At 43.1% G+C, this 26856-nt stretch overlaps 1 protein-coding gene across 5 annotated transcripts in view; it reads right to left on the reverse strand.

The window, feature by feature from the left end:
* R3HCC1L (R3H domain and coiled-coil containing 1 like) overlaps positions 1-26856 on the reverse strand; it is a 482602-nt gene that overhangs the window by 374805 nt on the left and 80941 nt on the right. The gene's annotated exons all lie outside the window — the stretch shown is intronic.

Here is a 26856-nt window from a genome sequence, read left to right on the forward strand (position 1 = left end):
GGGCTGTGGGCTTAGAAAATCCAAGGTGGCCGAAAAGCCCACATTTGCGCCAGAATCCAGGAAAACCGTGCAGTTTTGCGCACACCAAAATGGTCGCCTGACCTGCCACCCACCAGTGCGAGCGTGATGGGCCAGAAGCATCATGAGGGAAACGTGGTGCCCAAGGAAAAACAGCAGTGCCTGTTAGCTCAAAAAGCGCTTTGAAAATCACCTTTGTTTCTCTGGATGCAAGCTTAAAATGCCCATTTCAAACATTGCAAGATATTCAAAAATCTTACTGAACACCAGCAGACGTCTGGTAGAATGAAGTCTTGTGTGCATACCAAATCTGGAAAGATGAAGAGCCTAAAATAATGTTCATAACAAAACTGGCTGGGCTGTGGGTGTCAGCAGCTTAAGTGAAGTTGGATTTAAAACCACTAAAATCGAAATGTTTAAAATAAATGAGTGACCTACTGTTGAGTGTCACATAGTTTGCAACTGTTTAAATGTCATAGTTTTGAACATCAGCGTTCTAGCTGCATGTGTAAAAATTGTAATTTTGATTTGAATGAAGAAAAACTGGGAACAAAAAGGGACATTTAGCTGAAGCCTGGCACGAAGAGATTGAATTCTGCCCGACAACTACCCCCGAGAGGAGTTGAAACTTGCTCAGCAACTGCATTCCCAGGCCTGGCTGCATTCTGCTGCCCCCACCAAAAGGAGATCACACCTCTCTGATTGAATCAGGGGAGGAGCACCTGGGGCTGCAGGAAACAGAACAATGAGCTTTCCTTCGCTCAGGCAAATGTTAAATTAGGGGGGGTCGTAAATGGCTTCCTCTAGGAAGAAAAACTAGGAGGAGCAATGCTTCTGGGAGCCACCTGAGCTGGAGGCGGGGACAGACAGAAATCCCCCCCCATCTGCTTGGAACCTAAACCACACCCATCTGGGCCAGAGCTAATTTTAAAAAGATGGATAATTCATAGTACATAACTGTCAAAATTATATAATATCATCATTTATTCTTGTGATTTTTCTGTGCACATTTTAAGAGGTGTTAGAACTCTGTGGTATGTTCTGGGGGTAGTAGCGGAAAATAAGGTATATCTCCAAATGTCTGCATGTTAAAAATCTGACACTTTATCAACTGTTGGACATATTCCTTGCGCATGTTTGTGTAAATTCTGGAAAAGTTTAGAGGTTGTGTTCCGGATGAAAAGGGCAGAATTCTGTCAGAAGTGGACACGACATCTTACAAAGACAGGGATCGGATTATTTGGTGCTACAAAAAATATGTTAACTGGACATATAATATTAGAAAAATGGTACATATATAAATATGTATTTGGATCAAAATTAGATTTGTGTGCAAATTGACAAGGGGCGGATCCTCTGACCCATAAACCTACCTCATCACGATGACACTTCATTTTCTTCCCCAATCAGAGGACGGTAGATTCTCTAACCTATCAGGATCCTCAGGGGGTTGGGCATAGAAAGTCAGCCTTCCCATCCACTTTCAAAAGACATAAAAGGAGTTATTGAGACCCAGGTAGAGCCATTCACTTTCCACTTCAAACTGATTTCTTGCGAAGCATTTTGCCAAACCAGACAATATCCAGAAGACTCCAGAAACAGAACTTAGAAGCCAGACTTCAGAACTTGCAGCAGAGAGGCCTAGCCCAAAAGCTGAATCCTTCTCAGCAGGCCTCAGAATCCAGCCACCTAACCAAACTATTCAACAGCCGGGCAAGCTGTTTGATTCTGGCTAGAACCCTGTGCCAGAACCCAGAAAGCAGAGCTGTATCCAGACTGCTGTGCAGTGCCGAGGCCAGAACCAGAGATCCAAAACCGCAGACCAGACCCAGACCAGATCGCTGTGACCAGAACCAGTACCCAAGACCATCCCGTGGCGAGAGAACCGCAGCCAACCTGACCAGATCTTGACGGCCTATTTCAAAGTTATAGTGTGAGTACCCAGCTAGAACTGTGCATAGTCATCTATTAGTTTAAAAATAAGTTTATCCCAAACTGCATAGAAATCTTGTGTCCATTCTGTGATTTCAAACCTGTGAAAGTGTCACTTGCCATTCTGAATCATTCTTCTATTTCTGAAAATCTATCTCCACAAAATTGTCCGTATCTTTGGAACCGCGTGTGCTACTCCTTATAGTTTTTTCGTAATCACGCTGGACGCATTCGGAAAAAGTGCCGCAAATTGAAAACTAGCTCAAACTTCTTCACCTGTCAGAAATAGCTGTCTTTTGCTTGCATTGCTGAAATTCGTTTTCAACCTCATAATCCCTCATGAATCATTGCTAGTGTAGACCTGAACTAATTCAAAGTAGCGGTCACCTACCCTGAATCTCCTATAGGGAATTAAAATATTCACTTCTTTGCAAATCACATTTAAAGTATTTTTGCCTGTGTTTAAAAACATACCGGGTGCTCTAAGCTTGCTAGGGGGGGGGGGGGGGGGAACTGAATTGGTATTGCATTTGATGGTATTCCTGAAAATTGTGTGCTCTCCTTCCACCTCTTTATACTGCATAGGTGGTGGAGTGAATTGCCACAAGGGGAAAAGTGCTTATATTCTCTCTTGTTGAAACCATATCAGTTTATTTCTGTGCTGCATTCTTTCCATCATTGTTTTTCCTTGAAACCATAAAAGCTTTCTTAGCTACCTTATCCTTCCTATACCAACTCCTAAGTGATTACAAAAGTGTGCTAGTGTAATATTATCCATTGTTGATCACTATCATATTCATACGTTTGCGATCAAATATTAATTTATTATAAAAAGTGTGATATATGTGTATATATATATATATATATATATATATATATATATATATATATATGTATTGTTTAATTTTCAAATAAATCTTAATTTGCAAAACAAACCTAATTCTTGGCTCAGTGAGGTCAGGGGGATTCAAAGAGAGGGGCGTTATACAAGGGTTTATTATCCAGATTTATGAACTAGTCATAAAAATATATAAATAAGGGCTTCCCTTGGGCATCCCAGACTAGGCACTGACTTAGTTGGAGTACTGAATTGAAGTCCCTTAACAATGTAGGTCGCCCAGGTCAACCCCAAGCAGTCCAAAATTAATAACATCCTTGAATTGTAAATTTGAACTGTTAGCATTTGATGGAAGTCTTGGTAAAGGGAATTATTGGAAGGATCCAAAATACCACCATGATTGGTTAGTGCTCTCCATTCCCATCTACAAGCAACGGAAATTATTCCTAACTCATGGCGAATGATGCAGTTGAGGATGGAAGCAGATAGATGGGGTGCCGATATTAGCAAACTCCCTTGCAAAGTATTAAGCTGAGCTTTAGATTACACAGGCAAATATCCTAAGAATACAGAAGAATGGGTTCGACCTTTAAAGCCATGAATTCCAATAATGGAATCAGAGAAAATGTACAGTATTTCAAGAAGATAATTTTCATCTGACTTAATAAAAGGTCTTGACTTGCATTGTAAATAATCAACACATCAGTTTATAGATGAAGTATTACTTAGCTGATAACCAAGGTAAGTAATTTGAATAGGGTGTGACATTTCTTTCCCAAATACATTTTTTAAGCTTTTTACCCTCATCGAACCCCATTATGTTAGTTTTTGCCGAATTTGGTTTCAAGTTATGATGAAATGCATAATCGGCAAACAGCTGCAATTTCTTTTGCAATCCTGAAGGGGTCAGGTCGAATATCAATGTCATCCACAAAGACTATCCAATGTAGCCTTAAGGAGCATAACCTTGCAGGAAAAGTGTTACACGTTTTCCATATATCATCCATGTCATAAACTGAACAGCGTTGACCCAAGGTTACATCCTTGTTTAAGCCCTATGTATGACATTACGGGCTCAGTAACCGCTTCCCCCTTGGTAATGCGAATCTTGTAGGATGTATTGGAATTAAATTTGGCAATCCAATAAATTAAATGCTGCGGGATGCCTAATTTAGACATTTTTGAGCAAAGTAAATTACGAACTACAGTATCAAATGCTGCAGTCATATCTATCGAAGCTAGGTATATAGGGCTAAGTTCTTTCGATTTTGTTCTGGCTAACAAATGCGCCATAATTAAGGCATTAAGCGATGTGCTCATTGAGCGTCTGAAGCCAATTGAGATATCGAATATATGTATTTGGAGATGTTTTTCAAGATCAGCTAGAACAAGAATCAAAAAAACATTGCTGCTGTATCAGTCAATGAAATTGGCCTGTAGTTTTCCGGTTTGGTAGGATCGCCTTTTTATGGATTGGAATTAAAATGGACATGACCCATGAGTCAAGAAGATTCCCTGAACTAAAAATGTTATCAAATTTAATTTTGAGAATTTTTGCCCAAAATGCCTGATCAGTCTTATAGACACATGATGGTATGCCGTCCGGCCCCGCAGCAAGTGAAGTTGACAGTCTACTGATAGCCCATTCAACATCAGAAACAGACCACTCAAGTGGTTCCAACGGGACCACATAACTAGACTGAGCAAAACGGGCAGGCAATTGATACTTTGTGCTAATAAATGCTCTCCAATTTTCTGCTGATATAATATTTTTCGAATCCGCCCCATTTATTGACATTGCAATTCTTAATGGCAGACCAAATATACCTAGTATTATGGCGGCAAATTGATCTAATCATTGCACAATTATGTCTGTTATACATAAGAATACGAATACCTTACACTCTATTTTTGTAAGTCTGGAGAATTCTTCTTTTAAGATACGCCATCTATGAGGCGCTTATCTGAACACCATGTTGATTTCTGAACTCTATTTTTTTTTTGTTTTAACATTTTAATTTCATAGTCAAATGGATGCTTAGTCTCAGTCAGGGAAGGTATTTGCTTGGTCAGAAAGTAAGATAAGGCATTGGCTACAGATGAGATGATTTTATCAAGATTGGAAGGACAAAATAACTTGGGGGTCTTAAAGCCCTGTATTCTGTTTAAGACAGCAGAGACTCTAGAGGCCAAGCCCCTACATGACGCCGCATTCCATCTTAATGAGATATGGAGACGCCTGGACTCAAGTGCCTGCAGAAGTTCGTCAACCTCAAGAACGTTGTAAACATTTGATAATGACAAATAATTGGGAGCATGATCACTGTATTTGATTTAATTTATACAAATGAGATCGATATTAGGTAATAGAGAATCTGACACACAGAAGAAATCTATCATTGAACGGTATGTGCCTCTTTTCCAAGTATAATTTGGTGACGATTCGTTACAATTGACAAAGGACATTCCCATTCGTTACAATATGATCTCCAGCGTTCTCCTCTAGCTCCAACACCCATAGCCCTCTTATGACGATTATTCATACCTTCATCTCGTTCGCTACAATTGAAATCTCCGCCTACGATAACTTCAAAGTTTGAATTATGAATTATGAATATAGGCGTTTTCCAAACATAGATCGATGTCAAAGATTTCAAGAATATCATATTTCAGAGGATTCCAGTATAGACTGATTAGTAATAAAGGTTTGATAATTGGTGCCTTTAAATTCACAGAAACAGCCACTAAATGAGCAGATGAATAGATAAGCATTGAATAACATTCAAGGCAATTATTTATACAAATGGAAAGTCCACCAGATGGACGACCCTCCCACCCTTTCCTACCATAAGAGCAATAGGTACAGTAGTCTGGGAGGACTAAGACTTCAAGTTTCATGGTTTCCTGGAAAAACAAAGGCAGGGAGAGCGTTAGCTGGAAATCGAGAGACCCAATTTAATATGTTGTGATATCCACATGAGTTCGAAGAGAATACGGCAAGCTTTGCCTTCTCTATCGCCTATGATATATTTATTCCAGGTTTAGCAGCAAAGATTGTTTTCAGAAGAGGCGCGATCCAAGATAATTCATTACTGATTTGAGAAACAGAAAGTAGTTTTGAAATACATTGTTTTTCAACTTGTGAATTGGCAGATTCAGCATTACCTTGACCACCGTTGGAGCCTAAGGACATTGGGTTGAATTGCAAGAATTCAGCTGTGGCATTTACATCATTAAAAGTATAAAGTGTCAACCCCAAGTCAAACAATTCGCGTCTATAGGACCAGATAAGCTTCAAAACATGTTCAGAATACAAGTGTCATTCTATAGTTGTTGTGTGTAGCTAGTGAGATTTTATCAAAGTCTTTGGAAGTCAAGATTCTTAAAGATGGAATCGTAGAGTGTAATCAAGCAGGTAACTGCGACTAAGGATAGACTTCCCTAGAATGTCTTGACGACCCTCAAGTCCCAGCATGTTAATACCATTCTTAGATGATGTTTCCACCCAGACTTCCTGGGCCTTAGAAGATGTTCAGTTTTGACTTAGGGGTCCATCATTTTGTAATCTAATGGGCAAGTAGTTCTACACCCTGGTTGTAGGATTCATCGTGGTTGGGGTGCCTTGTTTTTCTTGACCAACCTTATTACAACTCATTAAGGTATTGCCTAGATGTTGAATATCAGGGGATGGATTGCCTTTTTGTTGCAAGATTATGTAAGTTTGTTAAGGTTTTCATTGTTAAGGACCCATTTTATAGTGCTTTGTCCAAATCTTCAAGATCAATCTTCAAGATCATAGCCCTGAGGTTGCATAATATTGGGCATATGACATGAGTTGGCCCCATTTGTTACCGTCGACACATCAGCGCCCAGGTCGTTTAGACAAACATTTACATTATGATTCGTGTTCGAAAATCCCCCAGAAGAGTGATTTGGGTTAGGAACCAATTCTGAGTCTTGGCTTGTACATGAAAAATGAACGAGAAGAGCCGAAGATGGGCCCAATTCCCTACATTTGTCAATACCAATAATTACAACGGGTACATCAGCAATTGGTAACTTCGCATTTGACAATCCTCTATTCAGAGGGTTACAGATTTCAGAGTAGATTCTTGTTGGAAAGGTATTAAATTCTTACTAGTTTCACTTGTCATACCACCTAAGTTAGAATGTGCCATACTGGAAGTACATTTCCTACCTTCACTAGGAAAATAATTCGATAGTATTTTTTGTATTATCACAGCTTCACACGGTGTAACTGTGGGTGTTTTTTTGTTTAAGACACTATAAGATTCAAGATTTACCGTAGGCACACTCTGAGGGTCACAATACTGTACGGCTGGTATTTTTTGTATTATCACAGCTTCACGCGGTGTAACTGTGGGTGTTTTTTTGTTTAAGACACTATCAGATTTAAGATTTACCGTAGGCACACTCTGAGGGTCACAATACTGTACGGCCGGTGTAGATTTATCGAATCTAGGGAGCGACTCACTATTAACTACACTAGAAGTAGTCCCTATTTCACCTTTAGGGCACAGATGCAGTTGGCTTTCTTTAGTGAGTTGGCCTAGATCAATTTTATCATCGTCTCCAATAGTGACTGGAGGGGATTGATCAAGTTTATAATTTTCAACTGTGGATTTTTTTGTTTTTTTTTATTTTTCATTAACAGACCTCCTTTTTTTCTCAGCTTGCTTGACTGCCCGCTGCTGTTGCTTACGACAGCGCTGCGACAGGAAACCAGGCTTTGATATAGTTAGCTCATCAGAAGGTACAGTAAAGGATTGTTGTTCCATTATGTTGGTCAATGCAGTTGGACTATCCAAAAGGTTTGTCCCTAGGTGGATCCGAATAGACCAAAGCATTTGCATTTCCATGCCCCAAATTAGTTCTTAATTCAGACATCGCTAAATTCATCAGCCTCATTTCATTTGCTAAAGTGACCAATACATCATTCATGAGATTTTTATTTTCATCCGATTCTTGACGAGACTCAAGATTACAATCCTCAAAGCATTGGGAGCCCTCCTCATGAGTGATTTTTGGTTTAACAGTTTCATTAGACATTCCACCATTCCCACAAGATTTTCTGGCAATGACAAAACCTTCCAGCCTATTTAGTTTGGACATCATTTCAGATATGGAATATTTGATGTCACGCAGTTCCAGGTGTATGACATCATGACCTTTTTCCAGCAGGTCTAGTATGCAGATTATTAAGTGAACAGTTTGCGGTCCCTGTGGGTCACGGGTGGAAGAGGGGTTTTGGTCTGTACTACTGGCCTGTGAAAGGTTATTTCACGCCTCCTGTTCTATAAACTGGGAGTTAACGGATACTCCCCCTGCCTGTGACAAAGGTTCGGTTGCAGAAAATTCCATGCCCCCCTAAGTTAGAATGTGCCATACTGGAAGTACATTTGCTACCTTCACTAGGAAAATAATTTGATAGTATTTTGTGGTCTTAGATTCCATGGCACTTCCAGTTGAAACTTGATTTATCGGGGCATTCAAAAGTATGGGCTTTACCATAATCGCAATCTTGCGTTTCTGCTCCTCTATTACAAGCGCACCGTTGAGGGAGGACAAATATGCATTACCCTCCTCAATTTTAATGTTGGGCATTTGAAGTTTGGTAAATGGTACAATAGAATCGCCCCCCTTTATCCCTGCGGGCTGAGGGCTAGTTTAGAAACAACGGATTGGGAACATATGACATCTGTGCATCTCCCGCTCCTCAGACTGCTAGCCATTTAGGCAAATGTTAGATTTAAAACACGCCTTAGAGATGTTTAGTTATGAAATACAAAATATCAACCCCTAAAACGTATACTGCACTCTCCACTCACCCGCACACCCAAACACTACACTTCCAGGTACTTCAGATGCGTGCAGAGATGCGCATGCTTTGGGGTATTTGATGAATGCTGGGAGGTCGGGGCAAATTCTCACAATGAATCTGGATAGGAAAACAAAGGATTGTGCGTAAGAATCACAATAAAGCTTTAGCCTATCACATAGACAACTTGAAGAGACAGCCCAACCCACTTTTGACAGACCAACCCACTACTTCTAGGCCAGCCCACCGAAGGTGGCCTGCCCACTTCAAAGCGTGATGTTACGGAAAGCAAACAAGTAGATATTTACTTTGTGAAAATGAGTCCGGGTAAAATCCACGATCGCCGGAACGGCGATATACAGCTTCTCTCCTCCTTACAAGTGCCCAGTCAATTCCACCGACAAGAGACCTTCGTAGTAGATGTGTGTTGCACAGCAGTTCCACCACAACACCACACTTCCAGGCACTTCAGATGCACGCGCAGATGCGCGTGCACCAGGGTATTTGATGAATGCTGGGAGGTTGGGGGCAGGACAAATTCTCACAAAGAATTTGGGGAAATTGAGTCCGGGTAAAATCCATGTTTCGCTGGAACAGCACTATACAGCTTCCTCTCCTCCTTACAAGTGTCCAGTCAATTCCACCGTCAAAGGACCTTCGTAGTAGCTGTGTGTTGCACAGCATTTCCACCACAACGCCATACTTCCAGGTACTTCAGATACTTTTAGAGTTTACTAGAAGAGTCATTCAATTCCATAGGCTAAGCCAAAGTCAATGGGCAAAAGTCTTGGATAGGATAAAGCACTTCTGGTAAGTCAATGGAAAAGTCTTTGCACAAGAGTCTTTGAAAAAAAGAATCAAATGTAGGGCCACCAGCTGATTAGTTGTGAGTTGTGGAAATTACAAGTACTTCTACAGTAAGAGGTAAGTTCTCTTAGACTTGTTTTACAGTACCTTGGTAAAGAATAAAAGATACAGCTGATGACTTCTGTTCCTGTGCAGCTCTGCAGATCTCACTGTTCCTGGGCCTCAGTCGTGGGGACAAGAGGGAGGCCGCCGGGGGACTCTTGCAATGCACTGGGACTGCCAAAACCTGCAACTGGCAAACTTCACTTTCAGTGGCTGTTTCGCATTTCAGATACCGCAAATAGCAACAACGCGGTTCCTGGCTGTCAAGGTGGACTGTCCTTGCTTCTGGGGTCCCGCACTCTGCTGAGGGGGCTCAGGCTTGGTGAGTCCTACTTCGTGGGAGTCCTGTGGACCTTGCAAAAGCTTTAGGTCAGCTTAAAAGTAACACGCACAATCTGATGTCCCTCTCCCTGGCTATGCAGTTTCCTGCAGCAACTCTGAGGAAATTCAACCAGCTCCGAGATGGGTGTCCAGGTGGCTTACTTCGGAGTTGATTGGTCCCACCAACTGAAAGGGAGAAGTTGTCCTTGCAGGGGATTCTCCATCTATGGGAACTTGGCATTTCAGCACTGCAGCAGGGCTTCACTGGGCAAACCCAACGGTCCAGGAGTTGCAGCAGGTGTAACCTTCAAGCTCTTCTTCGGTTCCTTCGTCCAGTGGTCGACTCTGCCTTCCAAGTCAAAAGACTTGCCCCTTTTTTCCAGTTCTCACCCATTCATTCCAGACTAGCTGTCACTCACCCAGCAGGGTGGCTGTCCTTGCCGGACAGTCAGCCAGCCAATCACCACATAGTGCATTTGGGTCTCCTAGGAGACTAAGTACAGGGAGTTTCGGGTACCTCCCTCACTTCCTGCCTACCCCAGACACTATGGAGCCAGAGGCGGGTTTCACTCCAGAAACCCTGCCAAAGGCAAAACGAACAAAGAGACCAAACCTGGTTTGGCGCGCAGAGAAACTCTCTAGAAGGACCTTTCCACAAAGACATGGCGAAAAAAGAAGACCAGGGATCATTTTGTCAAAGATGGCTCTATGCCATTTTGAAAAAGATGGCTCCCGCGGTTATCGTTACCGGAGCTGCGAACAGCCACGGTAGATGCAAACCATGGTAGTTCGGAACGAAACCACTGCCACCAGCCATTCTGTGAGGAAAGGGTAACATAACAATGTTACATGAGCCTTTAGACACAGGGGATACTAAGTAACCCCTCCAGCACTCTACTGTAAGATAGGGTGTGCTGGGTCTAGCAAGTACAATGCTAAGTAAAGTCAATTTCACTTTACTGCTCTGGGAAACAGTAGTTTATACCAGAGAGGTGTTTAAACCTGGGGACATCTAAAAGACTTCCCTGTGTCACTGCACTGAGAGTGCTGTGTGACACAATTTGTAAAGGATGGTGCCTGTGGAAATTGTCAGATTCCATAACCAAAAGAAACACAGAGGTAAAATTCACACAAAAATACATGAGAGAGTGGGAAAAAAGGGTCCACTCTATCCAGGTAAAAAAAATAAGTCCTCAAAATCCAGCAAACTTGCTGGGGGTCTCTAAGGTGGAGGGAATTAGCACATTCTTGAGAATTCTCCCTAACACTAATTATAGTTTTTTTGTGACTTAATGGACAAAGGTCTATGGCCTAAATATTTATCAATGCTACCATCAGCTAGTATTGATCCGCAAACCTGGTTAACACGTTACGACTATAGGAAAATGAATGGTGGTACACAGCTGGCTGTCCCCTTTTATGGATAAGAAGAATCCTCAGATGACTGTGACTATCTTCCTCAAGTAACCTTAACTGAGGTAATTAATGCCATTACAAGCTTCACTAATGGTAAGGAACCTGGATTGGAATTAATTCTCCCTTGTTCACCTCCCAGCATACAAAACAGCATTATATGCCATACAAATACATGAAAATGAGCTGTGGCGTAAATTCATTTACATTACGTGCTCATTCAAAATAAGTTCCAGTATAATTTCAGAAATGGTATGGAATGTGATGACCATGTTTTAAATCTTACTTTATTTATTGGCAAATAATAACATGCATTCTGGTGTAAAGAGATAGATTGAATGGTGAGGTTACGGACTACCATGTTTCACTGGCGTGCTGGCATGCAAGCAACTCACTTAAAGGGGAGATGCGAACGCATGCAGAACACGCCTAAATATTAGCCACAGGAGAGAGCACAGGTGGCCTTGCAGTGCACTCATTCACTTCAGCTTCATGCAACCATGCTATCCTTGGTCGCTGTGCTCCAAGTCTGACAGGTGGCCACTCTCGTATTCTGAGGCCTCTGGGTCAGGATCTACTACCAAACCCTCCCGGCATATGCAGCATCAAGCTTTGTCCACCAGTGCACCTTGGTCCTGTTCTTGTTAGCAGCTGCATCAGGTATACACAGTAGCTATTATTATGGCATTCCCGTCAGCCGCTGATTCTAGCGTGCACTGCCACCGCCTAGGCCACACCTTCCTTCTCTTCTGCGTGGCCTGCTCGTGGGAGGCACTTCAGATGTCTTGGGACAGCCTGTAGAAGAACCTCATTTGTCAGCATGCGATCGACACTGAAGACTGCATAGACCTGGTACCCTTGTGCAAAAGTGTGTGAGTGTGTACATGGGATAACGCACACACTTTGCCGCCAGCTTCTCTGTTTGACTTGCTTAGCCTAGTCCAAACCAGTCCTTTCTGTTTCCCCTTTTCTCGTGTTGCTGGTGCTCTGCCATTGGAGGTGAACTTCTTTCCCAAGACATTAAGGGCCGCTCAGCCTGGAAACGTGCTTGGTTTCCTGGTTAGTGGTGCCACCTGCTGGAACCGCCCTTAATTGGTGCTGAGGTATAGGAGCTCTGCAAGTACTGTAAGGGTTAAGCTCATTATCTGGGAACATCCTATCGTTTTCACAGCCCCACTAACGCTGACCATCCTTCATTCTAGTTGGGTGCTCCAACCAGCTGCCCAAATGATCCCCTTGCCTTCTGATCATGGAACATTTCTGTCAGCGGTTTAGCCCTTAGGTAGGCTTCTGTTCTCAATGTTTGAAAGATGCAGTCCCACTTGGGGGTTGGACCGTTTTAGCACTGACTGATGCAAAGTCTGTCAAGTTCATTTCTGCCACAGAGTCCTCCAAAACTGAGGACGGTGCTTGGAAGGGGTGCGAGTAGGGCACGCCTGTGGCACAAGACATCAAGGTAATGACAAACGATAACTCATGTACAGGTAAACACTAAATAGTGGTTTTAGAATTCGCTGACATGATCCTTATCTGTCACACCCCAATTTCACTTCTAAAATTGGCTATTATATATAAATTAATTTATGGAAGACCATGGTCTACTGGTAAATCAGACTAAATCATGTGTAGGGAATATGATTCAAATACCAATTGCAAAGATAATCAAGAAGGCCCATTGTAATGGGTTGATAACTTTCAGTAGCTGGAGGTCACTATTAATAAAACAGTGTCATGGCATACACATATTGACTCACGTTGTAAATCTCAAATTAATGGCACAAATATTTTATATAACCTCTGAACTGATGACTTACTCATTAAACATTTGATATATACACAGAAGGGTAAATCCCGTTGTGTAGTTTTATGTCCTGCTGGGGCATGGAGGCATGTGAATTCCAATTAGTTTACCAAATAAGGAGGACTTATTTGTAAGGTGTATTTTAGAAATTCAGCAAGCATAGCCTGTTAACCCAATGCATTTGGAAGTGGGTCTTGGGTATATATCAAAGATACTATTAAATTAGCATCCCTCGAGTGTTGGGTAAAACTCTGCTAAAATCCAGCAAAAGGTCTTAAATGAAAAAGTGGTTGAAGAGCTGCATATTATCGAGCAGTTTCATAACTCTTCCTGGGTAAAATAGGTGGCACAACAACAATTTAAAAATCGGTTTCAGTAATTGGTTTACAAATCCAAAATTGATGCACGATGACGCAAGATACATTTTTAAAATCGTTTTCAGGTGTTTTACTGACAAAAACGAGAAGAAGAATTATTAAAACACATCATTGAGATGGTGTTTACTCTTGGAAAACAGAGATAAAAACCTCAACGTGACCCAAGTCTAGATCTTTGACTAAAGTTAGACTGAACTTGTTGGCCTTAGCTTCTATAGTGTGCTGGTTGAAGAACAAGTTACTTACCCCCGTAACATTCTTTCGACTGTATGTTCCTCCCACATATTCCTCATCTTTGATATATTCATGTCTGCTTGCCACTTGCTTTGGATTTCTTTTTTCATAGGGTCGAGCGTCGTAGAATCTTGGTCCTCGACGGGCTCCATAGTGTCCTTCGTGATGGCGACGCTGGTATATAGGGGCACGCGCTGGCTGTTACATCAGTTCTTAGTTTTTTCTTCCTTTAATTAGCATGCTGTGTCATGGGAGGAGATAGTCTTGAAGTTGCGAGAATGCATGGGCATAGGACAAGGGTGGAGAACAGGGGGGACAAATCCCCCCCCACAATTTTAAGTGGGGGGGTACAATGCCATTTCTCCCCCCACAATTCACTTGCATCCAGAGAAATTTCTCCATGTGTCAGCATGACGCTTTCCCTTCGTGAAAAATGACATCGCTACTTTAACTTTTACCGAGAGGAGAAACGTCCTCAGCTCTCCCTCATCAGAGCTGTGCTGCATATATCCTGGCTGGAACCGTTACCATCTACATGCAAGTTCTGCTTGTGCATGCCTGCGCATTTGACTCGGGGCACTGCTTGGGGAACAAACTGCACATGCTCTCCGTGCTCACATCACACATGATGATGCGCAGTGCACTGCAGCGCAGCCCAGGTTACCAGTGCTGTCCCGGGTCTGATGCTGAGCTGACTTACTGGTTGCCAAGGCAGCAAGCAGGTAGCAAGGCATGCTCTGTACTCACAGAGAGTCAGGGAGGGCTTGGGCCGGCTGGCGGGCCCACAGGATGTAGCAGTAGTGAAATTCAAGTGCTTGGCTTATTGATGCGTCATGCCGCAGTCAGTGTTGCACAGCTTGTCGGCAAGGTACTGCGAACATACCCTAACCCTGCCTACTTTCAGGTAGACCTGCTGCGGCTGCCCTACCCCTTTAAATTCACCAAAAAAAAAAAAGAAGAAGAAGGCTGGTTTGGTTATTTCCAGCCAAGCCAAAGGGCTTGGACCGGTTGATAATAAGTTTCAGCATACCTGTGGGCTGTGTAAAGTGGAAGCTGCTGAGTCCGCGCCAGCTACCAAGCAACCAGGACACCGTGCCCACCTCCTCTAGTCACCTGCATGCATGCTTCTGCTGCCCGCAGCCCAGGAAAATGTCCAGCTTCTCATTTTATTTCATGAAAAGAGTTGGGGGATGACACGCAGCAGGCCGGGTCGCTGTCTTCTTTCCATTTAAGCCAGCAAGACCATGTCCACCAAGAATTGCGTTAATGTCTTTGGTGAGTCGCTGCCATTGAAATGAGGATATTTCCCCCATAGTGTACAGGGTGGGTATTTCATATGATAGGACTGTGCTCAAGAGACAGAGCCGTACATAATCTGTAGCATAGGCGGCAAGCTGCTCACCGTGTGATGCTCCTTACATCCATGTCCTCTAAGGAAGGTCACTTGTTAGACTGCCAAACTTGGGCGCACCGGAATACTGAATTGAGAATTCACACTTGGCTCTGAAATTGTTTTAAAGCGGGCATCCCTGTACTGCACAGTTTCAGCATTTCATTCTGTAAAGGTTGCTCTCATGGGCACTGCTGGTCCTTTGTGAAGCCCAGTATTATGGGGAACTACATTTGGTAAACACATTTTAGTACAGTGCTTAGAATCTGGATGCTAATGGCATGAAAAATGAAAAGCAATGTGATTCCAATTTAATTTGCTCCCATTTAGAAAACACGGCATTGCTTCCCGTTTCCTAAGAGGGAGGAGTGTACAGATGTGTGCATGGTCTGAAAGAAGCGTGTGCTGCAATGTCATTTTGCAAAATACACCTAAAAAAAAAAATAATAAACAAAAAAAAAGTGTTGGTCCAGCAGGGCATCAGTCTGGCATGCCAATTTCTATTTCCATCCGGTCTTTGTTTCGTGCAGTGCACTTGTAATTTGCACCTTTTATAACCAGAGCTGCAGAATAAATGGCAATGAATGAGGAGATTAAGAGAATCCCTTTTCTGACAAGTTCCAGTTCCTCTGGATATGATAGTGTTTTATGTCATTGGCATGTATTGTCCTAGTCCCATATCCCTCTAATTTCTCAAACTCCCTAGACAACCCCAGTTGCCCACTCAACTTTTCTATGCTGCTATACATCGCAACTGACAGGCTAATCTTGGCTAGAGGTGGTCAGGAGGGGTGCACAGAGGGCTCCACTGCAAACGGTTGGAATTTCAATGTTTTACGGGGGTGCATAACTGAAGTGGAAGATGTTTACAGCGTTTAGCTGCTGTTGAAGAGAAACTGCCATTGCCGCCTCTCACTCGAAGGTGGGGGGTGCACAGGCAACAGCGGCCTAGGGTACAGAGCAGAGATAGTGTGCACATTTCCTAATAAAGAAGCCTGGGGATCCTGGTGCTAAGAGGTGGTCGTGTGCACATGACTCAATGCTTAAAAACAACAGACTAGCCCACTGGCACCCTCAGTGCCCGTGTCAAAAGAAACTGAGTAGTGCGGGCCCATCGAGGGACTCTGAGAATAAGAGGGCAATGTTATTCAGAGGGTTCAACTTCAGTAGGCAGTCTATGGCACACTGTGGTAGGCTAAGTAAGGTTGGATTTACTGCAGTGTATTGAGGCAAAGAAACAACCATTCCAATCTTGGCCAATCAATTTTGCGGCCTTTGGTCACAAGGCAGGACTAAACCGAGACCCTCTCAAGAATCCCAAATTCTGGGCTTGTTCCATCAACGTGTAATCAGATGGACTATTATGACCCTGGATCGCCGCGGTTTCAGCTGCATAGATTTGCAGCTTGTTAGCAAGCATCCTGTACCCCCTAGTTACATACACTCTGGGGAGTAGAAAGGAACACAGGAGCATTGCAGCGATGGTCTCCCGGAGGGTGGAAACTCCTTGCTGTGCGCTCATCCTCGCTACCCTACTCTCCAACACGTGGTACGGGACAAAATAATCAACTGCCAATTTCTGTGATCTTTGTCATACCACTTGACCACAACGGGTGACAAATTCAAACCCACTTGGATAGCTCAGGCAGTCAGAGTGAATGCTGCAGATACGTTACACAAGCTTAGCGATCTGCGGCTAACCCGAAGGTACCAGGTTTCAATTGGAAAGACAACTCTGCGGTTTGCTGTACCTACTGCAGAGTTCTGCGTTTAACCTGGAGGACTTGCAGAACTGCAGAGAAAGTATAAACGATCCAAGGACCTGACCTCAAGGATCAGGTATTCCAAAGCATGCACATCACAACTGGTTGGGGATTAACCAAGGGCAGGGTATCTCCATTCCAACAAAACCTAGTTGTAGTATCGGAGAGTGGGACAAGGCTACGGTTTGTGTCCCTTATTACTGCAGAATCCACAGTTTATAGGTGAGAAATAAACAAGAGGGCACTCATAAAACTGCAGTCCATAGCTCCCACACACACCAGTAGGGCGATGCACTAACCCTGCTCATCTTCCTATGTTAAGGTGGGAGTAAACGAAAAAAAGACAAGTGCTGCATATGCCCCCTGGGGTGAGCAGGAGGACCCCACAGTTCGCAGATGATTCCATGTATCATAGAATCATTTTCCTGAAGACCTGTTTGTGCTGGGGGCAGCAGTCCGCTCTTAAAAGCTCAGGCTCCACTATGTGCTGCTCTTTCTTCGGGTCCAGGGGCTCGCACAGACATCTACCAAGCAAAACTGAAGCTGCATTATCGCATTCATGAGTAACCTGCTCTTTAATGAGCTTTCGGAAGTCTTGGCACTGGTAACTGCCAAAGCCTCACAAACAGTGCTGCAGCTGTCCAAACTGATATATATGTCCTGCAATTTACAGACATCTCTTTGTTAGGGTGAATATTTTGACCAATCAAAACAGAAGAGTCCATTATTCACTTAAAAGTGCTTCTTACAGAATCAATATAAGACATATTTAACATTTAAAATTGTGGACATAAGTACCAATAATGCTTTTATGCAAATTGCTAGGATTGGATTCGATGAAGAGAAACTGGCCCTCATTCCGAGTATGGAGGTAATCATGGCGCTTATAGCGCCATGACTACCTCCAATACCGGTACTGAGTCCGCCCTGGTTCAATGGGGACTTAGCGGTCTATTCCGACCTTTGCGGGACCGGTAAGTCCCCATTGAAAAAGCCATTCCCCATTCCCATTGAACCCTTATAGGGTTCAATGGGAATGGGGAAGGCGCTAATAAAAAGGTACCGACTGAGACCAGTGTCCGCTTATTGAAAGCTCCCCCGTGTGCGCTCCCTATCCTGATAGGGAGGTGTCCATCACAACTGTTGTCTCCAGCCATGGTTGCCAAAAATGTTCTCTCATCACATTCACCCGGCTGGCCCACCACAGGAGATCCTGGGCGACCTTTGTCGGGACCTGGGGAAGGTCCATCATTCTGCTGGAGAATTGAGACCACTGGGATCAGAGAGCCCACTGAAGGGATCTCATTCTCAGATGGGCTTCTGGCACCAGAAAAATGCAGGATGCCATGAGTCTGAGCAACCTTAGATCGTAGGCTGGAAGAGGTTGGGCACTCTGAAATTTTTGGACCATCTGAAAAAGATGTTGAGCCCTTAACTCGGGTGGCGAAGCTTTTCCAGAGGCTGAATCTAGGACTGCTCCAATAAATTGAAGCTTCTGAGAGGGTGTCAAATGGGACTTCTTGAAGTTCAGGGAGAAGCCCAGCTCGTGGAGGAGGTGGCAGGTGCTCCTGAGATGACCTTGACACTGTTCTGGAGAAACAGCTCTGATCAGCCAGTCCTCCAGGAAGGGGTAAATGTGAATCCCCCCTCCTTAGACTTGATGCCACCACTGTCATAAGCTTGGTGAAAACCCTTGGGGCGGTGGTGAGCCCGAATGGCAGAACTTGAAACTGATGAGAACTGCCAACCGTGAACCTCAAGTACTTTCTGTGCTTCTGATGTATCGGCAAATGAAAGTAACCATCCTGAAGGTCCAATCACACCAATCAATCCTGGAGTCGAAGGGCCTGAAGGATTTGCGAAAGAGTTAACATCTTGAACTTGTCCTTCCTGAGGAAGTTGTTCAAGCATCTCAAGTCCAAGATGGGTCGCACACCTCCGATTTTCTTGGGGATTGGAAAGGGAGCACCAACCTTGGTTCCTCTCTGCTACAGGTACCAATTCTATCAAACCTTTCTCCAATAGGGTGAGAATCTCCTGTTGGAGGAGTGGATCTGGAACCAAGGTTGACCTTGCTCTTGGGGTGCAATCGGGAGGACTTTTTAGGAATCGCAAGCAGTAACCGTCTACCACAGTTTTGTGGTTGAAGGAGTAATTTTGCTGTTCCACCTGCAGCTGAGGGTAACTAACCAGGTTTTTAATGTGGAGTCCTTCCTCTTCCACAATATGGTCTTCTTTGACCTCTTTGTGAAAACTGACCTCTTCCTCTAGATATGGAGGAATAGAAACAACAAGAACAACCCCTCAATCCTTGACCAGTAGATTGAGGTTATCTCATTGCCGCCCCTAAAGATTTTGCTGCAGCTCTGGAACCTTGCAGTTTTTCTTGACTGCCATCCACATTCTCCCCAAACAGAGAAGTACCATAAAACAGCATGTCTAGCAGACGTGCCTGAATATCCACCGAAAATCCAGATTTTCTTAACCAAGACATACTTTTATGTATTGTACTGGCAGCCAGTGCTCTACTGACCGAGTCCAATGTATCCAAACTAGATTGTAGGGATTGTCTCATTGCCTCTTTGCCATTTTTATTTCAGGCTTAAAAAGCCTTCTCTCTCTTCTCCCTCTGGTATGTGCTCTGCTGCTAGAGCAGCCACACCCCAAAGGGTATGTGTGTATATCACTAATGCACTGGTAGCATTGGCAGATTTTAGTGCCATACTTCCTGAAATAAATACTCTTACCTAAAGTGTCAACCCTCCTACCCTCCTATCTTCTTGATCTGTTGGAGAAGAAGGATAGGCTGCAGTCTTTGAAGAAGCTGTTGCTGCTTGAACCACTAAGCTTTCAGGCGTTGGGTGCCTGTTCAGAAATGGAGGGTCTACTGAAGCTGTCTTGTATTTCTTTGTATTTGTATTTAGTTATTTGTATAGCGCATCAAGACCCTGAGGCAACTAAGCGCTTCACTTATATAGTATATAGTCTTACAATTTACAGACAGATATGTACAAGTAGGTAATATTTCAAGGTAGTATACAATGACAGTACATAGACAATAGCAACGAATAAACAATTACAATGCGTATATACAGTGGTTAACTTACTGATGTGGGGCATATATTATGGCAAGTTCAGTTTTGGTCCTTATCAACGAGCCAAGCTTTAACCTTATTCCGGAATATCATGAACGAAGGCTCTGGTGATGGGGAGGGCGTTCCATTTTTTGGCAGCAAGGACTGGGAAGTTAACTCCACCCGCCCGTTGTACGTTAAAACGAGGTATGATTATACAATCTGTTTGTGCTGTTCTGGTATGATATCATATGATATGGCATTTGTAACGCGCCTATACACAAGCGTTTCAAGGCGCGACACTTGAAGGTCGTGAAGGTGTGCGACGTAAAAACGTGTCGTAGAGATAAGTAGGTGCCTGATTGTATAAGCATTTGTGTGTTAGTGAAAGTGATTTAAGTTCAGTTCTTTGCTTGATATTCAACCATTTTAGATTCTGTCTAACTGTAGTGATATGGTGTTTTCTTGGAATGATACATGCTGATCTAACTGCGTTATTTTGCATGACTTGCATTTTATTTATATTCTGTTGGGACATTCCTAAGTATAATGTATAATTATAATGCATTACAATAGTCTAGCTTAGATAACACTAGAGCTCTTGCTACTGATATACAGTTGGTTGTAGAAAGGTAGGGTCGGCAAGCTGTAATAAGCTTGCATGTGTATACTGTGGCTGATGCTAAGGCGTTTGTTTGTCTCGTGAGCGAACGTGCAGAGTCAAGGTAGATGCCTAATGTTTTCACATCGTTAGCTACATTGATCGTATTACCATTGATAAGGAAAGTTTTAAAGGATGCCTCTAGTTTATTCAATTTGGGAGCCAAGTAAGAGTAGTTCAGTGTTATCGTCATTTAGACATAAACCATGCTTAGCTATCCATATTTGTATAATACTATAGATATCATTCAATGTTTTGCTGTTTATCGCGTGATCACCAGTGATCGGGATGGGTATCTGGGTGTCATCCGCATAGTTTGTATACGTGACACCCAGATAGTCGAATATATCAAAAAGTGGCTTGGTGAAAACGTTGTAGAGTGTCGGGGACACACAAGATCCTTGTGGGTCTCCACATGAGACTGGCGAGGGTGGGGCTGAGGCAGATAGTGAAAGGACCCTCATTGATCTATTACTGAGGAACGATTTAATCCAGGAATTAGCTTGGTCAGAGAAACGTGCAGCAGATGACAAGTGCTTGCATAGAATATCATGGTTCACTAGGTCAAATGCCGGGGATAGGTCAAATTATAAGAGAAGGGCTGATTTGCCTTTATCTTTTAGTGTCTGGATTTGGGTCTATAGGTCAATGAGTGCCGTCTCAGTCCCATGTCAAGGTCTAAAGCCTGACTGTCTTAGACTCAGCAATTTGTTTGCTTCTTAGTATTGCTAAATCTGGAGTTAAGCTGCTCAATCCAATATTTTCAACATGAATAGGACGATAGTGATCGGGTGGTAGTTAGATGGGTTATTAGGGTCCAGAGTAGGTTTTTTTTAGAAGTGGGAGCACCCATGCATCCTTCAAGATAGTAGGCACAGTACTGGAGTCAAAAGAAGCATTAATGAATGTGGTGATAAAAGGAGCGAGTGCAGTTGCAGCTTCTTTGATTAGCGTAGCCGGGCAGACATCACACTTGCAATTAGATGGTTTAAGTTTAAGTATAATCAACTCTACTTCTTTGCTAGATAAAGGTTTAAAGTTGAATTGTGGTAACGTAAGAGTGTGGGCAGATGGAAGATTCTGAGGTATGGTATTGTTGATGTTTTTTTTTTCATATTTATTTTGTTGAGTAGCAGAGTAATTGTGTCTTCTAGCACATTTTGTATGTTGGTACACCATTGGATGTCTTTAATACAGGGGTCAGGTAAAAAGGGCAGGAGATTCAAGTTCTTTTAGAATATTGAACAATTCCTTGGTGCTCCAGTTAGTTTTGGCTATACAGTCATTGAAGTTATCTTTCTTAGCCTGAACAATGACTGTTTTATAGTTGAATGAGGCCGCAATGAAGATGTCTTTATTTTGTAAAGACGGGGCGTTTTTCCAGATGGTTTCTGCTGTACGTTTCTCTTTCCTAAGAGTCTTTACGTGTGGCGTTTACCATTTGTTGATATGGGCACACAGTTTGGATTTCTGTAGTTTGAGAGGGGCTATCGTTTTGATAGCTTTACGGGTAGTCCAATTATATAGATTCACTATGTCCGAAGGGTCAGTAAGGGTGGTATTGGGATGTGTTATTGGGCGTAGTAAAAGGTAGCAGGTTTTCTAAGGTAAGGTTACGTTTGCTCTTTGTCATTAAGGCCGGGGCTTTGGTAGGAATGGTGCGAGGTGCAGGCTTTTCAATGGTGAATGTAATTAAGTGGTGGTCAGTCCAAGCACATGGTAAGTTGGCCAGTAGCTTAATGGTAAAGTTAAGGTCTGCTAACCAATCGAGAGTACAACATTTATTGTGTGTTGGGCTGGTTATACGATGTGTAAGCCCAAGCTCAGAAATGGTATCCTTAAGGGTAGATGCTTTAGCATCTTTTGGGTCATCGAGGCCTAGGTTAAAATCTCCTAGGATTATAACTTGGGAGTTACATTTCGTGTTGTTGGACAGTAGGTGAGATATGTCATTTTCGAATGTGGTAGTACTGCCGGGAGGACGGTAGATCAAGTGCATGGTAATGGTAGATGTGGCGGATGTGGATAATTTGACAGAGTATTTCAGCAGATGCTAGATGAGGTTTGTTAATCATTCTTAATTCTAGCATTGTTTCATAGATGAGTGCGACACCACCCCCTTTAACAGAGTTAGAATCTCTGTCTGCACGGAGGATGGAATAGTTGTCAGGTAAGGTTAGTGATAGTGCAGGGCCCGATGTAGGATTCAACCATGTTTGTGTGATAGCAATAATGTCGAGGTCATGGACCATCAAGATGTCCAGTATATCCAAAGCATGCACTTGGATAGACCTTGGGTTGATGAGCCCTACTTTACTGGTATTAGAGGAGTTGTTATGGGAGGGTGTTGAAGTTTTACATTGTTTGTAGTTTTTGAGGGTTTATCTGCAACAGACCTGTTTTGTTGTTAACATACACTTTTGGTCTCAGCTATCGTTGAGATCTGGAGCCAAGTCTCAGGTTTCTTTGTAGAGTAGGGCACGGTCGTGTGATAGTATTTATTGAAGGGCAGTTCTCTCGGGTTTAAGGTGGGATGGCGTTCATGTGTAGGGTGTAATTTAGATTTTAAAGTCGGAAGGGCAGCTTTATTAAGAGAGGCAAAGTGATCTTGTTTAGGGCATAGTGGCGGGAGACTTGGTGGAGCATATGAGGTCAAGTTAATACAAGGTTTTTGGAATTTAGATGGCCGGATGTCCCTCGAGGGAGGCAAATAAATTGTCATTGCTAGATTAATGGGTGTGTTATGGCATGGATAGGAGTCCATATTTAGGTGGAGAATAATTGTCTCAGAGGTTAGATTAGATGTGATCTAACCGTTAAGAATGCTGAGGAGGCCTAGGAATAATATAGATTGTGTGGTCATTTAATCTGCTAACAGCGTGTATGTATTAGCCTAGGTTTAAGCATGAGTTGGTAGGCTTAGAGTGTGGAGAGAGACTAGTTAAGTCACGATAGTTTAAAGCGGCTCAGTACTGGTCCAAATTACAGTACTAGGGTAGAACGGCTGATGGAGCATAGTAGTACAGTAAGCAGGTCCAAAATACAGCACTGAAAAGACTACTGAAGCATAGTAGCACCGTGGGCAGATTCAAAATACAGAGCCACTATGGCTAGGGCAAGGTTAAGGTACGTCAGTGCATGGCGACACAGTAGGCTAGTCCAGAGTGCAGCACTGAAATGGAGAGACTATTAAAGCTAAGTAACACAGTAGGCTAGTGCAAGAAACAGCAGTGGAGTGTAAGGGCTATTAATGCTAAATAGCACAGTAGGCTAGTCAAAAAGCAGCAAGAGTGTAAGGGCTAATAACGCTAAGTAACACAGTAGGCTAGTCTGAAATATAACAATAGGCTAGTCCAGAGTTCAACATTGAGGTAAAGAGGAGGATACATATAGCTAACATCATGAAAGGCTAGTCTAAGATAACAGGCTAGTTAGGTGATCAATGAATTTCAGTACTACTATATAGCATTAAGTTGGAAAGACTGCTCTCTATGATGTAAATAGTGGTGCAAAAGGTCAATGCAGTCCTAAGCATGAGTAAGTTGCAGGCTAGTAAATATAGGGCTGATTCAATATGCAGGTACAGTTAGGTAGTGCAGTTGGTTAATAGCAGAACTTCTGCCTATAAGGGGGGCAGTCAGCTTAAATGATATTGCCTGGATATTCGGAAATAATGTTAATCAATGGGCACGGATAGTGGCAGTAACAATCTATGATAGTCATAAGTCACAGTATGCACAGCTTTCTCAGCAGAAGAGAAATAGACTGCCCTTTGCACGTGGTTCATAAATTAGCCGGTAAAACAATAGGCGTGGCGAGCTTTGTTAATAACTTATTAACAGATGGAATAGAATTTCGCTTCCACCAGTTCTCCATCACCCTTACCTTTACCCTCAAGGCTGCATGAAATGGCAGTACAGCTTCTCCAATTGGCCCACTGTCTAAGATATCAGTGTGGTCATCAGTCTCCACAGTAGCTGCAGGTCTGAGCCATCCTAGATAGATATTCAGCTACTTTACCAATAACTGCCGTGTACAAAGGATCAGTATAACCAGATATTTCAGCATTACCAAATTCTGTCTCTGGTGACGTTTCCCAGCTATGTTTCCACAAGATTCTGCATCTTGGACTCATCTGAAATAAATTCCTCCGGAATGTTTGGTGTTCCATATTCATAGCGGGGGGGTGATCCTCTTCCTCCTCATCATCTTCAAAGATTGAACGCATCTGCCTAAAAAAAAAAAAATCAGGTCTAGGAATGGTTTTGAAGAATTTCGGATCAGGAATAGACTTTGCAGTCTTTCGAAAGCAAAGAATTCACCGACGAAGCTGAAGGCGGCGAAGGCTCATTCGAAAAAAAAGGCAACAAATGCGTCTGCACTTTATGTTGCTTGTTAGGCTCAATATGTGTTACATGCCTCGAAGGTTCAGGAGACAAACAAATGTTTTGGTTCCTTCGAAGAAGGCTTCGATGCAGTTAATGAATGTTTCGAGGTAACAGACACCGGCTTTTTCTTGTGCGTCGAGAAAGATTCCTTCGATTTTTGTCGAGGAACCTCTCTTCTCTGGCTCTTAGGCACCGGAGAAGGGGACACATGGACTCCCTACCGGTCCCAATAGACGCAGAGTGCTGGCCACTTTTCTTGGACTCCTTTAGAGACGCACTCGGAGGAGCATGTTTTTTAAAAATGTCTAACAGATTTAAGCAGAGGTTTTCTAACTCTGCTGGAGTCGAGTTATTTTTTGGGAAAGGATCTCTTTCAGAAGTGGAAGACGAGGACCCGCAACACCTTTTCTTACCCTTTGTATGGGAAGAGGACGACAAGCGTCATTAACAAGACCTCGAATGTCTATGTTTTGAACTTTTTTTTTAGGCGAGACATCTCTCGAGTCAGAGGAGGATTTCCTCTTCAAATGAGTAAGGGCTAGGGATTTGGGGGAGGGCTTACCTGTATCGAGTTTCCCATTCCTTTCCCACAAGGCCTTAACCGTCATCGACTGACACGAGCCACAGTCTTCGACCTTGTGGCCCGATCCCAAGCACCACAAATGCAGTGCAGGTCTGTGATCAACTTCTTGTCCCCAGAGTCTGAACACCGCTTAAAGCCAATCTTCGTTGTGGTGGACATATCAAAGTAAAACGCAATTTAATCGCCGAGTCGAGAAGCTCCGAAGCACGCAATACGGAAAAAACAGAACTGAGGTAACAGTGAGCGCACGGGCCACTATATACCAGCGTCAACGTCAAAAGGGATGCTACAGAGACCACCAGGGACCAAGATTCGAAGCTGCACGACGCTGGACCCTATGAAAAAAAAAATTCTGATGTAAGTTGAAAGCAGACTTGAATATATCAAAGATGTGGAATACGTAGGAGGATCCAATCCATTCGAATGTAAATGTTCGACACCACTGTGCTTATGCAACCAACCTAATACCAAAACACTAACCCATTTTTTTGCCCACAATTTAATGAGTTAAGGAATAGTTAGTTGATACCAAGTGCACAGAATGTGCGTATTAAATGATTAAAAGTGGCTATTGCTTTCTTCTCTTCCACTTCGAAATCGTTGAGCTATTTTCGCACTTGAGCTTTATTTGACAAGCGCTCTCACTTTTAAGCAAAAATAACAAAGTCCATTCAAGTCACACATTCCACAGCACCACCTTGTAGCTATTGCTGAAAGTTCACCTCCAGTTCTGAGCCACAACAGCAAGGCATTGTGGGTATGCAAATTAGCTCAAATGCAAACCTTTTTCTCCAGGAAAGTGTTTTTGTCTAAGAGGGCAGTGGTACTTTATACATAGCTTGATGGACCCAAGACACATTTGCAAGAAAGCCAGGACAACTACATACCTGGTTTCACCCTTATTAGGGATCATCAGCAGAGTATAGTCCTGACAGCCTTGTGGTTGAAGCATTTGGCCATGTTTTCACAACACCAAGAAAGTTATGGTGGATTTAAAGCTCGGACTCAGAGTAGCACCTCTGCCACCCCTCAAGTTTTGTTTGCTTATCTAACTGGAGACTGGGGCTCCAGAGGGTTTGCACCTGGGCTACTCTTGGCTGGCTCTACACTACAGTTACCAGAATTCCCTGCTGCCATAGCCTGATACAGAGCAGTACAAACTTAGGTGGTACCTTACCTATTGATAACCAGAGAAATGAAAAAGACAGAAAACATTCCTTTCTTAGTTGCATTATCAACAGTGCGGAATGGGTCGGATTTGCTCTGATTCGGAAACAGGGTAAAATGATCTCTCTGGAACCACACACCATGGGAA

The sequence above is a fragment of the Ambystoma mexicanum genome, chromosome 8 (assembly GCF_040938575.1).
Source record: "Ambystoma mexicanum isolate Mex_15411 chromosome 8, UKY_AmexF1_1, whole genome shotgun sequence".
Taxonomy (NCBI): domain Eukaryota; kingdom Metazoa; phylum Chordata; class Amphibia; order Caudata; family Ambystomatidae; genus Ambystoma; species Ambystoma mexicanum.